Here is a 20,925-nt window from a genome sequence, read left to right on the forward strand (position 1 = left end):
AAGCATTTTGGCCATGTGTTATGTACATGCTTTTAAAGACCTTGCCACATTTTGTAACTCTTGGTTAACAAGCTGGGTCTGAAGTTGTAAATCAATTGGTCATTACAGGGCCACCCTGTGGTCAATTTGTGCCATTTTCCTACAGAAGCACATGACTGGCACGTTTTTTAAATCTGGAGGATCCCACATTCAAGTTATTTATGGTCAACTTCTAAGAAGAGGAAGCTGGAGGATGAGTGCTCAGAACTCAAGAAGGACATGGATGATCTGGAGCTCACTCTGGCTAAAGTGGAGAAGGAAAAGCATGCCACAGAGAACAAGGTAAACACTTGTCTTTGTCCTTGTGTTGTTAAAACGCAACTTAATTGGTTTGGTGGAAAGTTTGAAGGGAAGAGTAATGACACTGCTGTGCTGGAGGCTCATCAGCAAACTCTGGATAACCTGCAGAGTGAGGAGGACAAAGTCAACACGCTGAACAAAGCCAAACTCGAACAGCAAGTTGATGATGTGAGTATCATATAGGAATTCATTAAAATGTCAACAAGATGCGTTATATACTAAAAATAGGCTGCAGTAAATTGATAAACCCGAAAATTGCTAATTACATATTTTATCAGATTGAAGGGTCACTGAAGAATGAGAAGGTGAGAATGGACCTTGAGAGAGCCAAGAGAAAGCTGGAGGGAGATTTAAAGTTGACCCAGGAGAGCCTAATGGACCTGGAGAATGATAAGCAGCAGATGGAGGAGAGAATGAAGGAAGATCTCAACCTGAAAAAAATCGAACAAATAATTATTTTACAAAAAAATGCTAAAATGTGTGCTTTACTCATCAGGAAGGACTTTGAGATAAGCCAACTCAGCAGCAAGATTGAGGATGAGCAGGCCATGAGTGCCCAGCTTCAGAAAAAACTGAAGGATTTGCAGGTATGTCAATAGCAGTGTTGAAAAGGGAATATTTCTGTTGCAACTGTTCTTTTCTTACCAGAACATCTGACTTCCAATGTTTATTTATTTAACCTTTATTTAACCAGGTAGGCTAGTTGAAAACAAGTTCTCATTTACAACTGCAATCTGGCCAAGATAAAGCAAAGCAGTGCGACACAAACAACAACACAGAGTTACAGTAATTCCATACATGCCTTTAAAGATGTAATCTAGTGATGCTGTTCTGTCATTCAAAAACAAATCTGTTTTTAGACAAACCTGGAGAAAATGTGCCGTACTCTAGAGGACCAGATGAGTGAATACAGGACGAAAGCTGAGGAAGGACAGCGTTCCATCAATGATTTCACAATGCAGAATGCAAAGCCTCAAACTGAGAATGGTATATTAACTAAACATACTGACATTCACATGAACAGCCACAATGAATAACCAGATTAAGTAATATAATTTAACATAATTTGAATTGCATAAAAACAGATGAACTTGCTAGACAGAGGAGAAGGACTCTCTGGTCTCTCAACTGACCAGAGGTAAGCAGTCCAACGTTCAGAAGATTGAAGACCTCAAGAGACAACTAGAGGAGGAAGTCAAGGTATTGATACAACAAATGCAGTGTCCTTTATCCAACTACTATCTATCCTCCAGCATAATTACAGATCCTTTTTTAAATGTCCTTACCAGGCCAAGAACGCACTTGCCCATGCAGTGCAGTCTGCTCGCCATGACTCCGATCTGTTGAGGGAGCAGTATGAGGAGGAGCAGGAGGCCAAGGCTGAGCTGCAGCGTGGCATGTCCAAGGCTAATGCTGAGGTGGCTCAGTGGAGAACCAAGTATGAAACTGATGCCATCCAGAAGACTGAGGAGCTTGAGGACGCAAAGTAAGGATGTTTTATTACTTTCTCTTACTTTTCAGAACCTTGGCTGAAAGAGCGATACACAAAAGTACATGATGAATAATAAATGGACGAACTGTTATAACACCCATTTAGACAGAAAAGAGTCAGCTGTTCTGAAATGTGTTTCTTATCTATATCAATCTAGGAAGAAACTGGCTCAGCATCTGCAGGATGCAGAGGAAGCTGTGGAAGCTGTAAATGCTAAATGTTCATCCCTGGAGAAGACTAAACACAGACTCCAGAATGAAATTGAAGATCTCATGGTGGATGTGGAGAGATCCAATGCAGCTGCTGCCTTGAAGCAACTAAATAAATTATCGGATACGCAAGTCATATTAGCCTTCATTATAATACATGATATACAATATATTGAAACAACTTGTAAAACCTGTATGTTTTTCAGGTCCTGGCTAAGTAGTAGCAGAAGTTTGAGGAGTCTCAGACTGAGCTGGAGAGCTCCCAGAAAGAGGCCAGATCTCTCAGCACTGAGCTCTTCAAACTCAAGAACTCTCATGAGGAGTTTCTGGATCACCTGCAGACCATGAAGACGGAGAACACAGCATCAGCATTATTGATGTCAATTAAAGATGTATATTTTACAGAGATTAATTATCACAAAAATATTCTCATGTAAATGTATTTTTTAACCACAGAGGACATTTCTGATCTGACTGAGCAACTTGGTGAGGGAGGAAATCGCATCCAAGAACTGGAGAAAGTCCATAACCAGATGGAGCAGCAGAAGGCTGAGCAACACTCTGCTCTAGAGGAAGCTGAGGTGAGAACAGAAAACATTTACTTCTAGCAACAGACACTATTTACTGGTAGCAAATGACTGTATAATGAGATTTTATATGGGGCTATGTTCTCACAGGGCTCCCTGGAGCATGAGGAGGGCAAAATCCTGAGAGCTCAGCTGGAGTTCAATCAGGTGAAAGCTGACATTGAACGGAAGCTGGTGGAGAAGGATGAGGAAATGGAGATGAATAAGAGGAACCAGCAGAGAGTTGTGGATACCCTACAAAGATCCCTGGAGGCAGAGACTTGCAGCAGGAATGAAGCTCTCAGGCTGAAGAAGAAGATGAAGGGAGATCTCAATGAGATGGAGATCCAGCTCAGCCAGGCCAACAGGCAGGCATCCGAGGCCCAGAAGCAACTTAAGGGTCTCCATTCCCATCTGAAGGTATTACTTCCAAACCACTGAATTAAAAACATTGCTTGTGCATTCAGAAAAAGCCAAACCACACTGTGAAACAATACAATAAATATAGTAAAATCTATTCTCTCTACAGGATTCTCAACTGCAGCGGGATGATGATCTTCGTAGCAATGATGACCTGAAGGAGAACATTGCCATTGTGGAGAGACGGAACAACCTGATGCAGGCTGAACTGGATGAGCTGAGAGCCCTGGTGGAGCAGACTGAGAGAGGCCGCAAACTGGCTGAGCAGGAACTGTTGGATGTTAGTGAGAGTTCAACTTCTACACTCACAGGTAAGACAGTAATAGAGAGGAACAATAGTAATGGCATCTTTTTTGCAGGCACTAACTCAGTCATGTCTCGTTGGCCAAGGCCCATGGGAAAAATTAAGCTATTTTTTGGATAAACAGGAAAAATAAGGTCTGTAGTAAACACAGGCTTAGGAGAATTTGTACTTTTTTATTCTATGAGATAATCTTTCATCAGATAACGTAACTTTTTGTGAATTTTTAAGCATTTATGTAATCAAAACAAGTACATAAAGCACAAAAAGGCTTCATAATTCATAAAGGGCATGTTAACTGACTGATATTATCTCATAGAACAAAATGTATAGGATCTCCTAAGCCTGTTTAAACCTCAGACCTTATTTTCCGGGTTTATCCCAAAACCTCAATATCTACCCATTCATGTTTTATTTAACCTTTATTTAACTAGGCAAGGCAGTTCAGAACAAATTATTTTTTACAATGATGCCCTACCGGGGAACAGTAGGTTAACTGCCTTGTTCAGGTACAGAACGATAGCTTTTAACTTTGTCAGCTCGGGGATTCAATCCACCAACTTTTCGGTTACTGGCCCAATGCTCTAACCACTAGGCTACCAGCCGCCCCGTTTCACCCATAGGAATGAATGAACGAACCAGAGGTAAGTCATTTCCATTTTTTTAGGACTACAAACTAGCAAGCTCTATAGATAACAATTAGTGTTCTCCTTAAATGTCTGTTACCTGAGGTATATACTGTAGAGATTAAATTAAAAGTAATTTGTCAAATATATGTGAGGAACTCCAGCCTGTTAAGCCAGAAGAAGAAGCTAGAGGGCGACACATCCCAGCTTCAGAATGAAGTGGAGGAGGCCGTGCAGGAGTGTAGAAATGCAGAGGAAAAGGCCAAGAAGGCCATTACTGATGCTGCCATGATGGCAGAAGAGCTGAAGAAGGAGCAGGACACCAGTGCTCACCTGGAGCGCATGAAGAAGAACATGGAGCAGACCATCAAGGACCTGCAGCACCACCTGGATGAAGCTGAACAAATCGCCATGAAGGGCGGCAAGAAGCAGATCCAGAAGATGGAGGCCAGAGTAAGTGTCTAAGCTACATTCTCTTCTATTAATTCAAAGTCACTTTTTATACAGTACCAGTCAGAAGTTGACATACTCATTCAAGTTTTATTTTTTATTTGGACTATTCTCTACTATTTTCTACATTGAAATAACACATATGGAATCATGTAGTAACCAAAAAAGTGTTAAACATATCAAAATATATTTGAGATTCTTCAAGTAGCCATCCTTTGCCTCGATGACAGTTTTGCACACTCTTGGCATTCACTCAACCAGCTTCATGAGGTAGACACCTGCAATGCATTTAAATGAACAGGTGTGCCTTGTTAAAAGTTAATTTGTGGATGTTCTTTACTTCTTAATGCATTTGATCCAATCAGTTGTTTTGTGACAAGGTAAGGGTGGTATACAGCAGTTAGCCATATTTGGTAAAAGACCAAGTCCATATTATGGCAAGAACAGTTCAAATAGACAAAGAGAAATGACAGTCCGTCATTACCTTAAGACATGAATGACAGTCAACGCAGAACATTTCAAGAACTTTGAAAGTTTCTTGAAGTGACGTCACAAAAACCAACAAGTGCTATGATGAAACTGGCTCTCATAAGGACTGCCACAGGAAAGAAAGACCCAGAGTTACCTCTGCCGCGTAGGATAAGTTCATTAGAGTTACCAGCCCAAATAAATGCAAATAAATGCTACAAAGAGTTCAAGTAACAGACACATCTCAACCTCAACTGTTCAGAGGAGACAGCATGAATCAGTCCTTCATGGTTGAATTGCTGCAAAGAAACCACTTCTAAAGGACACCAATAAGAAGAAGAGACTTGCTTGGGCCAAGAAACACAAGCAATGGACATTAGACCGTGGAAACCTGTAATTTTGTCTGATGAGTCCAAATCTGAGATTTATGGTTCCAACCACCGTGTCTTTGTGAGACGCGGAGTAGGTGAACGGATTATCTCTGCATGTGTGATTCCCACCGTGAAGCGTGGAGGAGGAGGTGTGATGGTGTTTTGCTGGTGACACTGTCAGTGATTTATTTAAAATTCAAGGCGCACGTAACCAGCATGGCAACCACAGCATTCTGCAGTGATACGCCATGCCATCTGGTTTGCACTTAGTGGGACTATCATTTGTTTTTCAACAGGACAATGACCCAACACACACCTCCAGGCCGTGTAAGGGTTATTTGACCAAGAAGGAGTGTGATGGAGTGCTGCATCGGAAGACCTGGCCTCCACAATCACCTGACCTGATGAGTTGGACCGCAGAGTGAAGGAAAAACAGCCAACAAGTGCTCAGCATATGTGTGAACTTCTTCAAGACTGTTGGAAAAGGTTTCCTCATGAAGGTTGAAAGAATGCCAAGAGTGTGCAAAGCTGTCATCAAGGGTGGCTACATAAAATAATCTAAAATATATTTCGGTTTGTTTCACCCTTTTTTGGTTACTACATGTGTTATTTCATAGTCTTGATGTCTTCACTATTATTCTAGAAGTTAGAAAATAGTAAAAAATAAAGAAATACCGTTGAATGAGTAGGTGTGTCCAAATTTATGACTGGTACTGTAGTCATATTTCTAGCTTCAATATTGAAAAGAGTAGTAACAACATACTTGGAAATAGTGTTTAACATTGATCATATCTTTCTAAGTAAGGGAGCTAGAGAGTGAAGTGGAAATGGAGTAAAGGAGGAGCAGTGATTCTGTGAAAGGAGTCCGTAAATATGAGAGACGCATCAAGGAGCTCTCACCGGGTACATTATATACTTTAATTTGACAGGGCACAATTAATGCTCAGAATCAATTGTAACATACATATAATGTTTCCCTATTTTTTCTCTTTATTTTTTGTGTGCTGACTGAGGAAGACCGTAAGAAACTGAGCTGCCTGCAGGACCTGGTGGACAAACTTCAGCTGAAGGTCAAATCCTATAAGAGGACTTCAGAGGAGGCTGTAAGTACCCTTCTATAAATGAAAAATTAATCCATGCTTTTGTCACTTCTAGGTTAGACTACTGCAATGCTCTACTTTCAGGCTACCCGGATAAAGCACTAAATAAACTTCAGCTAGTGCTAACTACGGCTGCTAGAATCCTGACTAGAACCAAAACATTTGATCATATTACTCCAGTGCTAGCCTCCCTACACTGGCTTCCTGTCAAAGCAAGGGCTGATTTCAAGGTTTTACTGCTAACCTACAAAGCATTACATGTACATGGGCTTGCTCCTACCTATCTCTCTGATTTGGTCCTGCCTTACATACCTACACGTACGCTACGGTCACAAGACGCAGGCCTCCTAATTGTCCCTAGAATTTCTAAGCAAACAGCTGGAGGCAGGGCTTTCTCCTATAGAGCTCCATTTTTATGGAACGGTCTGCCTACCCATGTCAGAGACGCAAACTCGGTCTCAACCTTTAAGTCTTTACTGAAGACTCATCTCTTCAGTGGGTCATATGATTGAGTGTAGTCTGGCCCAGGAGTGGGAAGGTGAACGGAAAGGCTCTGGAGCAACGAACCACCCTTGCTGTCTCTGCCTGGCCGGTTCCCCTCTTTCCACTGGGATTCTCTGCCTCTAACCCTATTACAGGGGCTGAGTCACTGGCTTACTGTGGCTCTCTCATGCCGTCCCTGGAGGGGTGCATCATCTGAGTGGGTTGATTCACTGATGTGGTCTTCCTGTCTGGGTTGGCACCCCCTTGGGTTGTGCCATGGCGGAGATCTTTGCGGGCTATACTCAGCTTTGTCTCAGGATGGTAAGTTGGTGGTTGAAGATATCCCTCTAGTGGTGTGGGGGCTGTGCTTTGGCAAAGTGGGTGGGGTTATATCCTTCCTGTTTGGCCCTGTCCGGGGTGTCCTCGGATGGGGCCACAGTGTCTCCTGACCCCTCCTGTCTCAGCCTCCAGTATTTATGCTGCAGTAGTTTATGTGTCGGGGGGCTGGGGTCAGTTTGTTATATCTGGAGTACTTCTCCTGTCCAATTCGGTGTCCTGTGTGAATCTAAGTGTGCGTTCTCTAATTCTCTCCTTCTCTCTCTCGGAGGACCTGAGCCCTAGGATCATGCCCCAGGACTACCTGACATGATGACTCCTTGCTGTCCCCAGTCCACCTGGCCGTGCTGCTGCTCCAGTTTCAACTGTTCTACCTTATTATTATTCGACCATGCTGGTCATTTATGAACATTTGAACATCTTGGCCATGTTCTGTTATAATCTCCACCCGGCACAGCCGGAAGAGGACTGGCCACCCCACATATGCTCTCTCTAATTCTCTTTCTTTCTCTCTCGGAGGACCTGAGCCCTAGGACCATGCCCCAGGACTACCTAACATGATGACTCCTTGCTGTCCCCAGTCCACCTGGCCGTGCTGCTGCTCCAGTTTCAACTGTTCTGCCTTATTATTATTCATCCATGCTGGTCATTTATGAACATTTGAACATCTTGGCCATGTTCTGTTATAATCTCTACCCGGCACAGCCAGAAGAGGACTGGCCACCCCACATAGCCTGGTTCCTCTCTAGGTTTCTTCCTAGGTTTTGGCCTTTCTAGGGAGTTTTTCCTAACCACCGTGCTTCTACACCTGCATTGCTTGCTGTTTGGGGTTTTAGGCTGGGTTTCTGTACAGCACTTTGAGATATCAGCTGATGTACGAAGGGCTATATAAATAAATTTGATTTGATTCTATCATCCAACTGATGCATCTGTAATTCTCAAATAATTTTGTTTGCTAGAAACCTAGATCATGTTTAACATTTCTCACAGGAGGAACAAGCCAATGTCAATTTGGGCAAGTTCCGTAAGATTCAGCATGAACTGGATGAGGCAGAAGAGAGGGCTGATATTGCTGAGTCTCAGGTCAATAAGATGAGAGCCAGGAGTCTTGATTCTGCCTCCAAGGTCAGTAAAGTAACTCTTTCAAGAATCCTAAAGGATAATTTGCAGACTTACCAAAAACCACTACTCCACTACCATATATCTACAACACAAAATCCATGTGTGCGTGTGTGTATAGTGTGTATGTTATCATGTGTGTGTATGCATGTGTCTTTGTCTATATTTGTGTTGCTTCACAGTCTCCGCTGTTCCATAAGGTGTATTTGTATCTGTTTATTAAAATCTGATTCTACCGCTTGCATCAGTTACCTAATGTGGAATAGAGTTCCATGTGGTCATGGCTCTATGTAGTACTGTGTGCCTATCATAGTCTGTTCTGGACTTGGGGACTGTGAAGAGACTTCTGGTGACATGTCTTGTGGGGTATGCATGGGTGTCTGAGCTGTGTGCTAGTCGTTTAAACAGACAGCTCGCTGCTTTCAACAAGTCAATACCTCTCACAAATACAAGTAGTTATGAAATCAATCTCTCCTCCACTTTGAGCCATGATCGATTGACATGCATATTATTCTTTGCCTGAAAGTGATAGGTTTTAAACAAATGCATGTCTGTCATGCCATGATTAGATTGTTGTGTTTTTAATTTCTTTCATAATTTCTTAAAACAATAAAAACAAATGTACCAAAATTTCAGAAAATCTATATACAGTGTTTTGGAAATACTCTTAAATTATAGACCATGTAAAACCTTGATGAAAGTTACCTGTACAGAGAAAGTTTCAAGATGAACCCATGTAAGTTGCATGTTTTCCTAAAAAGGTTATGATGTTACATTTCCTGTCCCAGTCACCCCCCTATCATTACAAGATTTTAGAACATGGAAGCAGAACTCACTTAAATTTGTTCTGTATTGCTTCCCTAACATCTCATCTTCATAATGAACACTGGGGGACAGCTGTCTGTGAGCTCTTTCTAAAAGCCATGAAATACGATTGACTGGATAACCATTTTATTAGACTTGTCATCCTACTCTGTAATGGTCAAAATTCATACAATTTCGTACTGACACATTTCAAATACATCCTTGTGTTCTAAAACTGACAAGATCCAGTGACATTTTGATCAACTGTTAATGGTCAGAATGGCGTCATGGATTTACAACCCATGAAAAAGTGGGAAAAATCTTTGTATTTAAAATATAGACAAATGATATCAAAAATACCTCAGGTGAGGAGTAACATAGTTGATAATTTCTTTTGAGAGAATTCCCCTTTAATTGTGGCTAAACCTAGAATTGTTTTAGATTACTTCTTGAATGTATGTCGCTAACAGCTTTAACAGTTGTAACTCATTTCTGTAATACATACTGTAGTTGAAGAGCAAAATTTATTTATTGTTCATTGAATTCTTTAATTGGACAGTATTGCTCTTGGTGTTGGCTATTACACAAGATAATCAGATACATGTTTAGTATCTGTATGGGGACAGCATCAAGTTCATAGTGTATTCCATACCATAATACACATACCTGTTGAAGTTTCCCATCATATATTTTAAGGACACAGTATAATGCAGTATAAAATGTTTTTCATTACGCAGTAGTATTACAATTTTTTCATAATCCATCCATCTTCTCTGTCACAGAAAGGAAAGGATGAGGAGTGAGTCCAAGAGTTGTGATGCTGGCTCCCAGGTCAGTTCTTTTAATCAAAATAATGATATTGGATATAATTAGCAAATTCCCTCATGTCATGTATGATGACAGCTTCTTCCTCAATCGCTTTGTAAGTATTTGATGTCCAACAGCCATACTATTATTCACATTGTATATATTTTTAAAGAATACTGTGTCATGACGTGGCCCTCTTTGGATATAGCAAGCACCAACTCTCTCTCACCACCTCTCTCTTCCCCCTACACCCAGGCTCTGTTATGTCAGGTCATAAATTCCTGAGGAGACTCTCTTCCCCCCCGGCCATGCGGTATAGAGAGAGGGTTCACAGTAGAACAAAGGAACTTCTTCTACCTCACAGAACTTGAGAACTGAACAATATCCATGTTGAGAATGTGTATATGGTCAGTGGAGAATCCAGCTACGACCGGCCCATTTTGTCTAATGTTTGTGACCTCATGAGAGACAATACAGCTACATTACCATAATTCTGTTTATACAAGAGTCTCCGTTATGAGATTTGCATCTAATTATTGTATAAAATGAATGAGTAAAGATGAAACAATTTGTGAAATTTTGTAATGTGATTTTAAACTGTTTAATGACAGAGAATCCAATTCCCTTTAAAGTTAACTAAGTCATTGGCCCGCCCCATGAGCACAGATATTGATCTGACGTCATGGGACAGCCTTTTCTGCATTTTCGAATAAAACCCCCAAATTCCCTTGAGACCAAGCGTACCTCGATTACCGAGAGGGCTAAGGTTTGAGTAGAGACCATGCATTCCTCGGTTAATGAATTCCTAACCAAACCACGTGGCACATTGGCTACACTGGTGGAAATGGTTAAACTCAGACTATCGATACTGACAAAATAAGAGAAAATCTTCGATACTAATTACTAGTCTGCAGCTAGAATTTATGTTGACTGAATGCGAAGACCGACAACCGCCGGAACATCTATTCTATAAGAACATTTCTGAATGCGATTATGAAGTATCCATTCACGAAAGACTCTAGGGACACAAAGAGAAGTTCAGATGAACTTTCCAACATAAAGACGGACGATTCCAACAGAGATCACGAAGACACACTGAGCCTAAATATATATATTGATTGCAAATATTCCCAAATTAGTTTTTTCATGTGCAAAGTATTAGTATTTCTATCAATATGATTATCAACTGTGTAGTATCTTTTGTCTTTCGCGCCCTTCTCAGTCCCTTTGTCTACCAAACCGCCATACCGGTTTAGCCCACTAGGGCACATCCCCAATCATTTAATTGTAACCATACCTACTGTTTGTTTGTTATGCATTTCAATGATAATAATTTATTTGCTAACTAACTAAATTAAGACAATTGATGTATGGATGATTCATAGTGAAGGCTGGGTTCATGCAGATAACCAACAATTTACAGAGTTTGGAATGAGACTAACGTGAGGTAAAGAATAATTCATTAATTAGAAGACTAATTGGTCAGATATTAAAATATCTGAAAAGTTATATTAGGAAAATTATAATTTTGTAATCTGAAGATTTTCCTTGGTGCCCTGACTTCCTAGTTAATTACATTTACATGATTAGTTTAATCATGTAATAATAATTACAGAGAATTGATTTGATAAAATAAGTCTTCACTTTAATGATGCCAAAGACATGACTGTATAGGACAGGGTCAAATATGAATTAGATTATTGTTTACTGTAACAGTTTTCTTCTGTGGACGAAGGAGAGGGCCAAAGCGCAGCATGGTTAGTGTTCATCATGTTTAATAAAGACGATAAACGTGAACACTACAAAATACAAAACAACAAATGTGAAAAAAACGAAACAGTTCTGTCTAGTGCAGACACACAAAGACAGAATACACCCACCCACAAAACAGGCTACCTAAATATGGTTCCCAATCAGAGATAATGACTAACACCTGCCTCTGATTGAGAACCATATCAGGCCAAACATAGAAACGGGAAAACTAGACACACAACATAGAATGCCCACTCAGCTCACGTCCTGACCAACACTAAAACAAAGAAAACCCAAAAGAACTATGGTCAGAATGTGACAGTTCACAACCATTATTTCAAAGGAATATCTTGATTTCAAAGGTCACCAATTGCGCAATGGCAAGAAAACTGTTTTTGTAAATGATTTATCATAACATTTTATTGTAAGAATTGGGGCTCTATTCAGAGCTTTCAGCATTACTGCATGGTTGAAATTTAATTTAAAGGCAATGTTCCAGTGTTAGCGGAGACTTTCATTCACGGCTAATGCTGCATATGTCGATTCAATCGGAAATTACCTTTACATTTCTACTGTTCAATCTGTAATACTTCAGCGACACTGATTGAATAGAGCCCTTAGACCTAACTTCTCCATTAACATTTAAATGTAATGAAGGCCAGTATTTAATAACAATGTTTGCAGAATACACAGGTGTACATTCTCTCAACCTTTATGTATCTGCTTTGTCACGGAAAGGACATGATGAAGAGTGAAGCCCTCAGATGGATCTTTCTGAAAATCTCCTGACTGTCGTGCTTAGTTTTTCTCTATTCCCCATGTAACACGAGAAGAATAAAATCAACTTGTTTTGGTTGTAACATGTTGCCAGCATGCCACAGGTTTTCCCATGTCTGGAATAGACATCAGGGACATTTAATATTCCATAATCTAAAATGGTTATTTATCTCAAATGTACATACAATCACCTGGCCAAGTGGCATGCTGGACGGAAAGTGCCCACTAGTACCCACATCATATCAAATTGTTTATCTCTTGACATACCTACTGAAAGGGCTGTTTCATCATTTCAGTGCTGTGAGTATTAGCTTTATCTAAGCTTAAGGGCATAATTGGGAGTTAATGCCATCATGGTCAGGATTTATTCCAAATAAGTATTTTTTAAATGACAGTTTCACAGTATGTGATTCTGAACAGTGGACAAAACAACCCACATAACAATCTCGGGCGTCTTGAGGTCGCTATGAAAAACACATCTTCAGCTGGTTGTAGTTTATTTGATCTGTCTTCACCTTAACCGGAAATATACAATAATTGGCCATTTTGATGTTCCATGGCAATGATGTAAAACCAACAACAATTGTTTTACATACATAGAAGTCTGTATTTGGTTCAATTCAAAGTTAAGGACACATGGAGACAACTATCAGATACTTTGAAATGAGCTGCTGTGCAGAGGGAAGAAAGCAAAAGGAATGAGAAGTAAAATGTAACATCAAATTGAGGAAAAACGTAGGCCAACAAGGAATCCAGAGACAGAAAAAATATAATCACTATGTTTCGCAGAAGGAACTTCAGTTGCTGCAAAACTATAGTAAACATATAACAGATGTACAGTAACAGCCATACTGATGCCGGTAAAAAAACTGTTAGTGGCTCTCTTGGTTTTAAGAGGTAAAGACCTGAGAACTGCACACTTAATGAAGTACTATTACACATTGATTACTCAGTAGATATGTACTTGATCCACAGCAATTTTTGTTCCCCTCTTGCAAGATCTTTTCCCCCTACAATCTTTCCACTGACCAGCACAACTCTATGTTATTCTGACTTGCCCATGTGAGCGAGCCAAACCAGACAACTATACTAAATGTGATGACAAGCTCAATAAAACATCTATAAAAGGACTGCAAAACGGATTGATTCACATTCAACTTTCTTAGCTTCTGTAAATACAGTATGGAATGATCAGTTTTTACTACACTCGCCCACTGTTGGGTCCCAAATTATTTAGTGCGCCGAGGTACTGTTTGTACTCCTCCACCTGTTTTATGCTCCGGTCTCTGGAGCTGATAGAACCTTCCTAAAGTCGATGATGAGGTATTTGGATGTTCAAGGATGTTCTTCTTACACCAGAGGTCAAACTTTCCAGAAATGGATGTGTCAAGAATAAAAGTGTCATCCAAGTATTTTATGTTGGTGGTCTCAGGGCGAGTACTTCTATAGTTTAGTTTATTCGTCATATGTACAGGGTCGGAAATGTAATTGCAGGCTAAAGTGAAATTCATAAGCTATGCAGTGCAGGTCAAAAATAGAAGTGAATGAAAACAATCATTCAAATAATAACATATACATATTTACAATTGTAAACAGGCCATGGGAACAGCCCATGGCTTGGGTGGCTGAGGACCTTGATCTTCCTGGCCTTCCTGTGAATGAGTAGGTGTGTCCAAACCTTTGACTTAATGGTTTTCCCCATTAAGCAATGAGTCGGAGTCAGAGGCCGAGCCTTCTCTTGTCTCTACTTCTGCCGTTACGGGGTCTGAGACGCCGAAGCCTCCCACCATTAGCTCTGACAAATTGAAAACTCTAGTCATTGGCGACTCCATTACCCGCAGTATTAGACTTAAAATGAATCATCCAGCGATCATACACTGTTTACCAGGGGGCAGGGCTACCGACGTTAAGGCTAATCTGAAGATGGTGCTGGCTAAAGCTAAAACTGGCGAGTGTAGAGAGTATAGAGATATTGTTATCCACGTCGGCACCAACGATGTTAGGATGAAACAGTCAGAGATCACCAAGCGCAACATTGCTTCAGCGTGTAAATCAGCTAGAAAGATGTGTCGGCATCGAGTAATTGTCTCTGGACCCCTCCCAGTTAGGGGGAGTGATGAGCTCTACAGCAGAGTCTCACAACTCAATCGCTGGCTGAAAACTGTTTTCTGCCCCTCCCAAAAGATAGAATTTGTAGATAATTGCTCTCATCTTATCTACCAACATAGACAGGGCTATAACTCCTCTAGCTCCACAATGAAATAGGGTGCAGGCTGTTAGCCAACCTGCCAGCATAGTGGAGTCTGCCATTAGCACAGTCAGTGTCGTCAGCTCAGCTATCCCCATTGAGACCGTGTCTGTGCCTCGACCTAGGTTGGGCAAAACTAAACATGGCGGTGTTCGCCTTAGCAATCTCACTAGGATAAAGACCTCCTCCATTCCTGTCATTATTGAAAGAGATCATGATACTTCACATCTCAAAATAGGTCTATTATAATAGGCAATTATAGTCAATGAACTAATCACTGATCATAATCTTGATGTGATTGGCCTGACTGAAACATGGCTTAAGCCTGAAGAATTTACTGTGTTAAATGAGGCCTCACCTCCTGGCTACACTAGCGGCCATATCCCCCGTGCATCCCGCAAAGGCGGAGGTGTTGCTAACATTTACGATAGCAAATTTCAATTTACAAATAAAAAATGATAACGTTTTCGTCTTTTGAGCTTAAAGTCATGAAATCTATGCAGCCTACTCAATCACTTTTTATAGCTACTGTTTACAGGCCTCCTGGGCCATATACAGCGTTCCTCATTGAGTTCCCTGAATTCCTATCGGACCTTGTAGTCATAGCAGATAATATTCTAATCTTTGGTGACTTTAATATTCACATGGAAAAGTCCACAGACCCACTCCAAAAGGCTTTCGGAGCCATCATCGACTCAGTGGGTTTTGTCCAATATGTCTCTGGACCTACTCACTGTCACAGTCATACTCTGGACCTAGTTTTGTCCCATGGAATAAATGTTGTGGATCTTAATGTTTTTCCTCATAATCCTGGACTATCGGACCACCATTTTATTACGTTTGCAATTGCAACAAATAATCTGCTCAGACCCCAACCAAGGAACATCAAAAGTCGTGCTATAAATTCACAGACAACACAAAGATTCCTTGATGTCATTCCAGACTCCCTCTGTCTACCCAAGGACGTCAGAGGACAAAAATCAGTTAACCACCTAACTGAGGAACTCGATTTAACCTTGCACAATACCCTAGATGCAGTTGCACCCCTAAAAACTAAAAAAAAAATTCTCATAAGAAACTAGCTCCCTGGTACACAGAAAATTAATATAAAAATTAATATAATTTAAAAAAATAATTATCCATAAAAAATGTTTTATTTATTTATTAATCAGTATATTTTAGTTTAATTTTGTCTGGCTTAGCATTCCAAATCAAATATATTACGATATAAATACGAGTCCTATATCGACATAACCTGGAAGGCCACTCAGCAAAGAAGAAGCCACTGCTCCAAAACCATCATAAAAAAGCCAGACTACAGTTTGCAACTGCACATGGGGACAAAAGTTGTACTTTTTGGAGAAATGTCCTCTGGTCTGATGAAACAAAAATAGAACTGTTTGGCCATAATGACCATCGTTATGTTTGGAGGAAAAAGGGGGAGGCTTGCAAGCCGAAGAATACCATCCCAACAGTGAAGCATGGGGGTGGCAGCATCATGTTGTGGGGGTGCTTCGCTGCAGGAGGGGTTGGTGCACTTCACAAAATAGATGGCATCATGAGGGAGGACAATTGTGTGGATATATTGAAGCAATATTTCAAGACGTCAGTCAGGAAGTTAATGCTCGGTCACAAATGGGTCTTCCAAATGGACAATGACTCCAAGCATGCTTCCAAAGTTGTGGCAAAATGGCTTAAGGACTGGGAATGTGATGAAAGAAGTAAAAACTGAAATAAATCATTCTCTCTACAATTATTCTGACATTTCACATTCTTAAAATAAAGTGGTGATCCTAACTGACCTAAAACAGGGAATTTTTACGAGGATTAAATGTCAGGAATTGTGAAAAACTGAGTCTAAATGTATTTGGCTAAGTTGTACGTAAACTTCCGACGTCAACTGTATGTTCCTAAATATTTACTCCCTGACCTGGAATTTCTATTTGGGAGCACGAGTGCGCCTAGAAAAAAACCACACAGATAATGATTAGGATTCGCTGTACCTCAGCCTCTGAGTAATATAGAGAATAAATTGAGCATATTCGTGACAGTCGTGGTTGCACAATTACTACAGAGAAAACAGCTTGTTTGCAGCTCAAACCGTTCCAAAGTTAGGAGGCAGAACATTTTTTTTCTGTTGGCGGACTGCATTTTACATTCATACATTAATTCACAATGTCATGGGCAGTTCTAAAACTACTTCATTCATTGGGACTTTTGCTTCAAAAGTAGCTAGGATTCATAAAGGCCTAATGTAGGCTATATTCTCAATCTTAAAAATATTTCTGGTGTTTAACCCTGTATTTTGTAATTGCTGACGATTCTTATCATTAAAATACTACCTTAAATACTTTTCATTGTGCTCCTAAATGTCTTTGTGTGCTCCTACATTTTTTACTTAGGAGCACAAAATGTCAGCATATAGCAGGGGACACTATGACTTGCTCTCTGTGTCCTTAATCACGTCATGCTTATGAATTCGGAATTGTCATCAGCTGACATGAGTTGAGTTCTCTATGACCTTCCAGTCAGAACAGTTGCATGGAACTAATGATAGTTCAGTCTTTAAATCACATAGGAGGGTCAGGTAACACATTTCAACAGCAGATCAGTGGAAAGGTGCCCAGCCATTCCTTCAGTCTGACAGACAGTGCTCATAACACAAGCACACTGAGGACATATAAACAAAGGTCACGCCTGAAATAGAATGTTGTAGAAGTGAATAGAAGTATTCATACGTTTAGATGTAGAATAACAGCAGCTAACTAGCTACAGATGCGGTCAGATATATTGGCACCCTTGTCCTGTACAAAGGAGTGCAATAGAGAAGAACATTCTGTTTTTTCAAAACTGGTTGAATAGCTATTTTTACCCTGTAGGCACCTGCTACTTGCCACAGGTGAGAAATTACACAGTAAACGAGAAGCCTTGCCTACAAGCAAATTCAGTTGAATTTTAGATAATTTATTACAGGTAATTTTTTACTTGGTCCTGTGCAGTTATTAATCAAACAAATAAACATGTCAACACCAAAAATATGTAGTCATACAAGGGTGCCAGTATATTTTACCGCATCTGTAAAAAAGGGAAAAATCACTAGACAGATTGTAGGTTTGCATAGTCGGGGTTCGTTCGTTCAGTGTTCGTTCGCTTGCTGTCAGCACGGTGTGTTATAGGGTTCACCCGCCCGCCGGTGGGCGACAGACGGGCGGACGTCAAGAGAACATTCATAACAATGGTGTGATATGTATTATTCTGGTAATTAGGATTCAATCAATATCATCTTGGGTTTTGCTTCTTTTGAAATCCATCTTTAAGAGAGACAATATTTTAACCATGTACTGATATTGCATCAGGGTAATGATTACACTATTTTTTTGACACAATTAGTAGTATTTTTAAGTTAGTAAATTTACCCATGCATTCTTCTCAACAAAATGGACATTCATTACCAGAATAACCAACATGAAATGCTGTCTAATTAAGCAATAAGGCCCGAGGGGGTGTGGTGTTTGGTACAATATACCATGGCTAAGGGACGTTCTTAAGCACGACGCAATGCGGAGTGCCTGGATACAGACCTTAGCCATGGTACTGTATATTGGCCTTATACTACAAACCCACGAGGTGCCTTATTGGTATTATAAACTGGTTACCAATGTAATTAGAGCAGTAAAAGTAATTGTTTTCTTATACTCGTGGTATACGATATATTATAAATTGGGTGGTTTGAGCCCTGAATGCTGATTGGCTGACAGTCGCGGTATATCACGGGTATGACAAAACATTTATTTTTACTGCTCTAATTCTGTCAGTAACCAGTTTATAATTGCAATAAGGCACCTCGGTTGTTTGTGTAATATGGCCAATATACCACGGCTAAGGGCTGTATACTGGCACTTCACTTTACGCCATGCGTAAGAACAGCCCTTAGCCTTATTGCTTAAATATACTATACTAAGTCTGGTTATATATGAAAGCCATGAATGCGTCATCTTTCAACACTTAATTTGATCTGAGACTAAGCTACATACACACATCTAAAAAGGTATTTGGAAAGTGAAGCTTTCTATACTTTTTGGTTCTATACTCCAACATTTTAGATTTGAGGTCAAATGTTTAATATGAGGCAAAGGGGACAGAATTTCACCTTTTATTTTAGGGTATTTTCATACATATCTATTTTACCGTTTACAAATGAAAGCACTTTATGTATCTAGTCCCCCCATATGAAGGTGTCATTAGTATTTGGAAAATACACTTATATGTGTATTAAAGTAGTCAAAAGTCTTGTATTTGGTCCTGTATTCCTGGTATGCAATGACTACACCAAGCTTTTACTCTACAAACTTGTTGGATACATTTGCAGTTTGATTTGGTTGTGTTTCAGAAATGAATGGTTAAAAATGTATCGTGAAATTTTGGAGTCACTTATAGCAAATAAGGTTATAATATGTTTAAATACTTTGATGCTACCATGATCATGGATAATCGTGAATGAATCTTGAATAATGAAGATTGAGAAAGTTAGAGACATAAATAGAATAACCTCCCCAAAATATACTAACCTCTCCTGTTATTGTCTTGTGCTTGTATAACTTTCTCACTCATCATTATTCATGATTAATTCATGATTGTCTGTAATCATAGTAGCATCCACATTAATGTAGAAGTGTTCAGAAACATATTATATTCTTATTTACAATAAAAGTGATTTCAAAATGACAAAATACATTATTTTCCATACATTTCTACTGGGCATAAAATACAGTGCATTTGGAAAATATTCAGACCCCTTGAGTTTTTCCACATTTTGTGATGCTACAGCCTTATTCTGAAATTGATTAAATTAAATGTTTTCCTCATCAATCTACACACAATAATCCATAATGACAAAGTGAAAACAAGTTTTTAGATTTGGAAAATTTCCGACTCTTTGCTAAGAGACTCGAAATTGAGCTCAGGTGCACCTGTTTCCATTGATCATCCTTGAGATGGTTCTACAACTTGACTGGAGTTTACCTGTGGTAAATGCAATTGATTGAGCATGATTTGGAAAGGCACACTCCTGTCCATATGAAGTCCCACAGTTGACAGTGCATGTCAGAGCAAAGACCAAGCCATGAGCCCTCCGTAGAGCTCTGAGAAAGGATTGTGTCAAGGCACAGATTTGGGGAAGGGTACCAAAACATTTCTGCAGCATTGAAGGTCCCCAAGAACACAGTGGCCTCCATCATTCTTAAATGGAAGAAATTTGGAAACACCAAGACTCTTCCTAGAGCTGGCACCCCGGGCCAAACTGAGCAATCGGGGAGAAGGGAGGTGATCAAGAACCTTATGGTCACTCTGCCAGAGCTCCAGAGTTCCTCTATGGAGATGGGAGAACCTTCCAGAAGGATAACCATCTCTGCAGCACTACACCAATCAGGCCTTTATGGTAGAGTGGCCAGACGGAAGTCAATCCTCAGTAAAAGGCACATGACAGCCCGCTTGGAGTTTGCCAAAAGACATCTAAAGGACTCTCAGACCATGAGAAACAAGCTCCTTTGGCCTGATGAAACCAATATTGAACTATTTTGCCTGAATGCCAAGTGTCACGTCTGGAGAAAACCTGTCACCATTCCTACAGTGAAACATGGTGGTGGCAGCATCATGCTGTGGGGATGTTTTTCAGCGGCAGGGACTAGGAGACTAGTCAGGATCGAGGGAAAGATGAACGGAGCAAAGTACAGAGAGATCCTTGATGAAAACCTGCTCACCTTCCAACAGGACAACGTCCCTAACCATGCAGCCAAGACAACGCAGGAGTGGCTTCGAGACAAGCCTCTGAATGTCCTTGAATGCCCCAGCCAGAGCCCGGACTTGAACCCAATCGAACATCTCTGGAGAGACCTGAAAATAACTGTGCAGCGACGCTCCCCATCCAACCTGACAGAGCTTGAGAGGATCTGCAGAGAAGGGACAAATGGGAGGTGTGCCAAGCTTATAGCGTCATACCCAAGAAGACTCGAGGCTGTAATCGCTGCCAAAGGTGCTTCAACAAAGTACTGATTAAATTTAATTTGCAAAAATGTCTAAAAAGCTGTTTTTGCAATGTCATTATGGGTTATTGTGTGTAGATTGATGAGGGGAAAAAAACAATTTAATCCATTTTAGAATAAAGCTGTAACGTAACAAAATGTATAAAGTTCAAGGGGTCTGAATACTTTCAGAATGCACTGTAATCTGAAACACAACCAAAACAAACAGAAAATGCA

The 20,925-nt window shown here is 40.2% G+C and overlaps 1 pseudogene; it reads left to right on the top strand.

The window, feature by feature from the left end:
• The first annotated feature begins 210 nt into the window (after window positions 1–210).
• On the top strand, window positions 211–9,887 carry LOC135516961 (myosin-7-like; annotated as a pseudogene).
• Window positions 9,888–20,925: the final 11,038 nt, after the last annotated feature.

The sequence above is a fragment of the Oncorhynchus masou genome, chromosome 28 (assembly GCF_036934945.1).
Source record: "Oncorhynchus masou masou isolate Uvic2021 chromosome 28, UVic_Omas_1.1, whole genome shotgun sequence".
Taxonomy (NCBI): Eukaryota; Metazoa; Chordata; class Actinopteri; order Salmoniformes; family Salmonidae; genus Oncorhynchus; species Oncorhynchus masou.